This window comes from Parasteatoda tepidariorum, chromosome 4 (genome assembly GCF_982258835.1).
Source record: "Parasteatoda tepidariorum strain Cologne lab strain chromosome 4, Ptep-v5.0, whole genome shotgun sequence".
NCBI lineage: Eukaryota > Metazoa > Arthropoda > Arachnida > Araneae > Theridiidae > Parasteatoda > Parasteatoda tepidariorum.
The window spans coordinates 66542027-66548556 of record NC_141758.1 but is presented as its reverse complement, the minus strand read 5'-3'; positions in this window follow the sequence as shown (position 1 = coordinate 66548556).

Here is a 6530-nt window from a genome sequence, read left to right as displayed (position 1 = left end):
ATAAATCTGTTAATAAAACTCCAATTAACATAAGTAAATTGCAGTAATAAAATAATCTTCGACTTTAAATTGAACTCCTTGAATACATAATATTTTATCTTGAGAAATTCTTTTTGGAAGTGGGGGCCAGCGACTATTTCGGCCAATTCGAAAAAAAATCAACGTAATGTTCCCTATTCCCACACATCTCCCTATTTATTGCAGATACATTCCAAGAGCAAAAGAGAGTAGAATTAAAAGAGTTTGCAGACAACTGGTTAGAGAGCATTTACACTCTGTTCAAATTTCAGGTGCGCAGCTTAGTGAACACGAAACAAAACGCAGCACCGAAAATTGGAAATTCTCGCTTGCACAGCGCTACTAAGATGAGTTTTATTTATTTTTTTATTTTACTAAATATGGAAGAAAACTCAAATTAATTTAGGCAGAGAAAAATTTCCGGAAAAATTATCCGTTTTTACTTATAAAGAAAATAATATCAAATAAAAGGAAATAATATTTCTAATAATAATTCCCCAATATATTAAAGTAATATTTCCAATATTTATTTATTTAATAATATTTCAAATATTTTATTTTTTGGCAAGGCATAGAATTAAATAAATATAAAACTTAAAATTACTTAAACATTTAAACTTATTACAAAGTTGCATTTAGAAAGAATGTTTTATTGAATACTGATTAATATAGCCACCTTCAAAGAGAACGTTCTGACCTATTTATTGAGAAAAAAAATTGGTGAATCCAAAACATTTAGGTGAGATCGGAAACCATATATTTCTTTATACTTATTAGTTTGCAGTCTTCGAAACAGTTAAAAAGAAAATTAATATTTAATAACAGAGCGCGAAATGAAATTAAAACTTTGTGAAGAAATTAATAGTAATCTAATTAGTTGTGGGGTATTTGTATTAATTTTTAACAACCTATCTCCTTTTTTAAAAACTTAAATGACGAAAGCTATTTCGAAAAATAGCCTTATTCAAACCATGGGAGATGAAAAACGTCAGATGTTGAAAAATTAATATTCTATTAAGCCAAAGGTACGTTCAAACTTAAATCATGTTTTTAGCTATAAGAAACTTCACAAATGTGTAGAAACTCTTATATGGGCATTATAATTTTTATTGAAGATCTTAGACTTTTAAAATAGAAAAAAAAGCAAAAAATAGGTGAAAATGACAAAAAATTTCTATTAATTATAACAAACTGCTTTATATAGTAAGTAACATTAATTGTTTTGCCAAAAAAAATCTCCATAATCAGCGTCAAATTACGTTATAAAACGTATACATGGCACTTAAATTTAAAAAATACATATTTAACCTTGCACTTAATATAACTGTAAAAAAATAAAAAATGGACACTTCATTTAATTTTGATTTTAGGAACAAACATGAGTAGCAAAACGAGCAATATGTAATTGTAAAATGTATCAAAATCGTTTTCTATTCTTGCAATTATATTAGAAATTTTAATGGAACTCTGTCTTATTGTTTAGGAGTGCTTGAACACAAATGTTTTATGTTTTTCTAGTATTCTTTTTAGTGTTCTTTTTATTTTTGAGATTCTATTTTTCGGAGAAAATAGAGACAGAAGCTGTTTGATCAGAAAAGGCTAATCTAATTGTTGAGAAATGGTTTAGAATAATAAATAATATTAATAATATTACATTTTCAGTAAAATAATTGTTACAAGCTACAAAAAAAATTTAGTTTTTCCGACCACTGCTCCATTAAATTACAATAAAATCTGGATTAAATTCCAATAAAAAGTCACAGCACACATGGTCCAGATACTTTGTGCAACATGTTATACCGTATATCTGATATACCATAATTTTTACAGTAATAATTACCCTAAAATCCCTGAATCACCCCAATTAAATAAATATTACTGTAAAAATAACGGTATAATATTTTACGGCAAAATTCGATTTTAAGGTTGACGCACACAAAGTGCCGGTACTTAATACCATAATTTGATTCAAAAATTTTTACAGTGTATGTAGGAATTACATTTAAATATAATAAGATCCTCGTGTCTGATGCTGAAAAATTAGAGCTGGATATTTAAATCAAGAAAAAGGAAAGAGATTAAGGAACGAACAGTTTGATGAATTACGCAAAGGAAATCAGATAATTTATTCTCATTAAATTTCGAAATTACTTGCTAAGGTCTGCAGAATATGAATATATTCTGCAACACTTTTTTCTCACCATTTTAATTTAAATATTTTCAAGGGCGTCTTTTAATTTGGTTCATAGAATGCACGGAGTTACTAAACAAAACGGTGTTTTACAGTGAAAAAATTGTTTTTTAATTTTTATCAGTCAATAGCGCCATCTTTTAGGGAACGTTTTAATTAATTTTGAAATTTGGTGTATAAAATACCGCGTTCCCTAAGTATAATGGAGCAAGCCAATTGCTCATTAATTGATTTTTTTATACTGTGATTCGTAATTTTTTTTTTCTTCCTTTAACTGATTTATTAATTGATCTGTCATTTTTTAACCTTTCGGTAGTTGCCGTTTCGTAAGAATAATTAAATGATAAATTTAAAATGCAGATTTATTACTTAATTACTTTAATTAACTTTCTTTATCGACTTTCTTTTTATCATCAATATCATAAAACTAAACGATATTAAAAAAGTATTACAACAATTGTTCTGAATATATTTAACAATAACACTGTTTTACTGTTCGGGGATTTTGTTTGTCATTATTCAAACAATTAGGTCAACTTAGTTTAAATTAAAAAAGGAAACAATTAAAAAAAAAGGGGGTTATATAAATGTTTATTCGGAAAAGTTAACATCACTGCCATAGTTTCTTCATATAATACTTAACTATCAATATGTGTTTTCGGATTTATTTCAAAACGCCAAGCTAAACCTTCTTCCGATAAATAAGCCGCGTAATATCTTTGTTAAACTAAACACTAATGAAAAAGTTCGAAGAGTCTTGCAATTGCAAATGTCGGAAGACATCTGAACTTCAAGAAATTGAGAAGAATAAGGAAATAACTGTTACAATTAACCCTTGTTGTTTCAATGTATTCGAAGTTAACGAAAATTGCTGTTCTACATTTGAAATACTGAACAAAAATCCATATACAATGTATTTCAAATTGGATATCCCGAGCGATCACTATTTGAGTTTTAAACCTAGTACAGGGAAAATTAAGCCTTACAAAAAAGTAAGCTTTAAATTAATTTTACCATTAATATTTCCTTTTTTAAACTTGTTTACGCGTTTGTGACAATAGAATCTTAACAAGTAAAATTTTGATCCATCTCTGACTATCTAGAGCGCACAAATCTCTAAAAAGGATCTGTACTCAATGTCAGAGGAAGTTTCAATCGTTTCCAGATCGTTAAAATCAGAATCTATCGCGATATTATTGTCAAAATGAGTTTATTAGAAATCATAATTTAGGTTATTTTCCGAATACAGTGCTTAAATTTATACTCTTTTTACTGACTTCTTTGCTTGAGGATATCAATTAATCGTTAACAAATAATGATTTTCAAATAAACTAAAAAAATTCGAACAAAAAAGAACTAAAAATCTTTTATCCCAACTCATCCTCAAGAGAGAGAATGAAATGAATTAAACTATTTTCATCCACAATAGAAGACCCCAAGGCTATTTAACCTCAAATTTTTCAAGGAAGTAAAGAGGCTCTCTCCTATCCCCCCCCCCCAAAAAAAAGACCTCCCTAACTAGAACTTATACTTCGATTGGTAGATCAAGAGAGGACCGGCAAGAGGCGTGGTTTAGGCTCTTTTCGCAAATTTTTTTAGTATTTTTTCATCTTTCTTTTTAACAACACATTTCATAATTGAAGAAAATAATTACGAATTATTTTTTTTTTTTTTGAGGCTTGAATTGTATGGATTGTGTCCATGTACTTAAAAATAAGGATTTGCTGGATGAATTTTGATGAAATACGAACTTCTAGAAGATAACACGATTTTCGATATTTCATCTCCACTAATGCTTTAAAATTGACAATAAAAAAAAGGGGAGCACAGAAACTCAGAGTAAATTGGCTTAAGTAGAGTGCCCATTATGAGCATCAGTTTTAGAGCGTTTAATTAACTTGCATATTTCACGTTCCAACCGACTTATAAAGGTAGGTTCTTTTCCGTGAAATAATTAATTTTATTTTTAAAGAAAAAAAATTTATTTGAGAATTCAAACAATTTAGAAAAAAGAAATAGGTGGTTTTGTACTTATGTAACACCAAGATTTTTAAAAATTGTCTGCTGTGTGAAAAAAAATTTCTTCACTTTTTATTTATTTAATATTACTTCTTTCAGTTGCTTCCCTATTTCGAAATTATTGATTTAATGCCAGGTACCATAAAAATGACTGAAATCTCATAATTATTTTTATCACACTGCAATAATAATAAACTTTAATGACAACCGAAAATATCCCCCCCTTTTTTTTTTGAAGTAATGCACTCAATGTTTTTTATATCTGGAATAATAATATTGAATTAATTTCTCTTATTAACCGCATTTAAGAAATGCAGTTTTTAAAATTTAAATTTTATTTTATATGAATTTATTTTTATACCGTAAATAGGTTCCTTGGCTTAATTTCTACATAATTTCGAGGCTTGAAAAAGGTTTTGCAAGAATTAATTTATGGCATTTAAATGTACCTTTATTCCTTTTTTTTTCAGTAAAAAGTCAAAAGCCTGTTGAGCGAAAAGATAGGGATAACAAGGATAATTTCCTCACTAGATATTTTCTGTTGAAAACATCTCTAAAGTTACTCTCCTTGTCAGTATTATCTTTTATAATAAACTTATGAAGAAATATAATTTGTCAAACAGAACAGAAATATAATTTGTTAACAGAAATATAATTTATCAAAATAATTGAATTAGAATTTTAATTATTTTGACAAATTATATTTTTGTTAAATTTTAGTTAACATAAATATAAAGCAGTTCTAAATATTCTATTAAATAGTTATTGTTATTAAATTTTAGTTGATAATTATTACCAGAAATAATGAGAATGAGAAAAGAAACCATCTTATTTCAAAAAAAAAAAAAAAAATCTTAATTGTAGTCTTTTTGGAAACGTCGGTTAGAGAAATGTTGCTCTCATCCTGCCAGAAAAGCAAACGACTTCATTTTATCTTTATTTTTTCATTTATGAGCTTCCAAGTTCCAAGTTACCTTCTTTATAAATGTTTAGTCCCGCAGTGGACTGATCGTTAAGACACGGTTCCCAGCAGATCACCGAAGTCAAGCATCACTGGCTACGGTCAGTGTGCGGGTGGATGACCACTTGGATCAGTCTGCGTAGGGACCGAGGGTATGCGGTATTGGTCCTCGTTAAACTGTGCTACCGTAAAGTGCTCGGCTTCGCGCGCAGGTCGTCGGGCTACCGAAGCGGGGGTGCCATCCCCTCCGCAGAAGATCAAAATTGTGATGGCATGTCTTCGGATCATCCTCCGGGATGTTTCCCAGACCGTCGCCAATAGCCCATTGTGCAGCTCTAGTGCGACGTAAATTAACAACAACAACAATTATAAATGTTTAAAAATTTTCTACAAAAAAATTTTCTTAAGCGAAATTTTCTTCCACAAAGTCTCTACTAATAACTTCAGGGATCTTTTATCAATTTTATTGCTTTACTTTACTTAAATCATTCTTACTTCCTCAGAATCGATTGAGTCATGCGTAGAAATGTTAGCATCTTCTTCGCTGCTCAAGTCAATATCACATACTAGCTGTTATGAGACTCTGTAACTGTTTGTGGAAAATTGACAGACTAGTATATATGTATACATAGATTTAAATTTATTTTGAACATGCATTTCGGATAAAACATTCTTGATAAATATGTTTGCATATAATGTATGCATACATATTGATCAAGAATGTTTATGATGTGGAAGAAAATTTCTTCAAGGAAGAAATTTTTTAATCTTTCAAAATTTTTGTCCTTTTAGCCTGAAATAGTTTTTTTAGAACAAATAATACGAAATAATTCCAGTTTAGAAAAAGTTAGTTTTGCTTCCCACAATAATGCATCAGTCAAGGATATCTTTGAGAAAGTTATTATATGGAAAGCAGATTATTAAAATACATGTCATTTTCAAAAAATTCATCTCCCGCAACTTAATAGTAACCTTTATTTTTTTATTAAAAAAAAACTATTTGACGTCTGAGATGTGATACTATTCGTTGTGAGTGCCTTATGGCGTAAGATTCAACGGTCTCTGTTAAAAATGTAAAACCTAGAATAAACTGAGAACAGACACTTAATTGATTGTGCATGCTTAAACGGTTTATGAATGTTGGCAAATTACAGCACTTATTTTACTAGCTTTTTAATTTGGTGGATTACACTAAGGAATAATTTATTTTTTTTTAAATTTTCTATTGTATGAGACTTTTTTTGCGGATTTTAGATGCTTATCATAGCTGTATTTAAGTCTGCAATTGATTTCTTTCTACAATCTAAAGATTTTCATGCAATTTAATACTGAAGTCTAAAC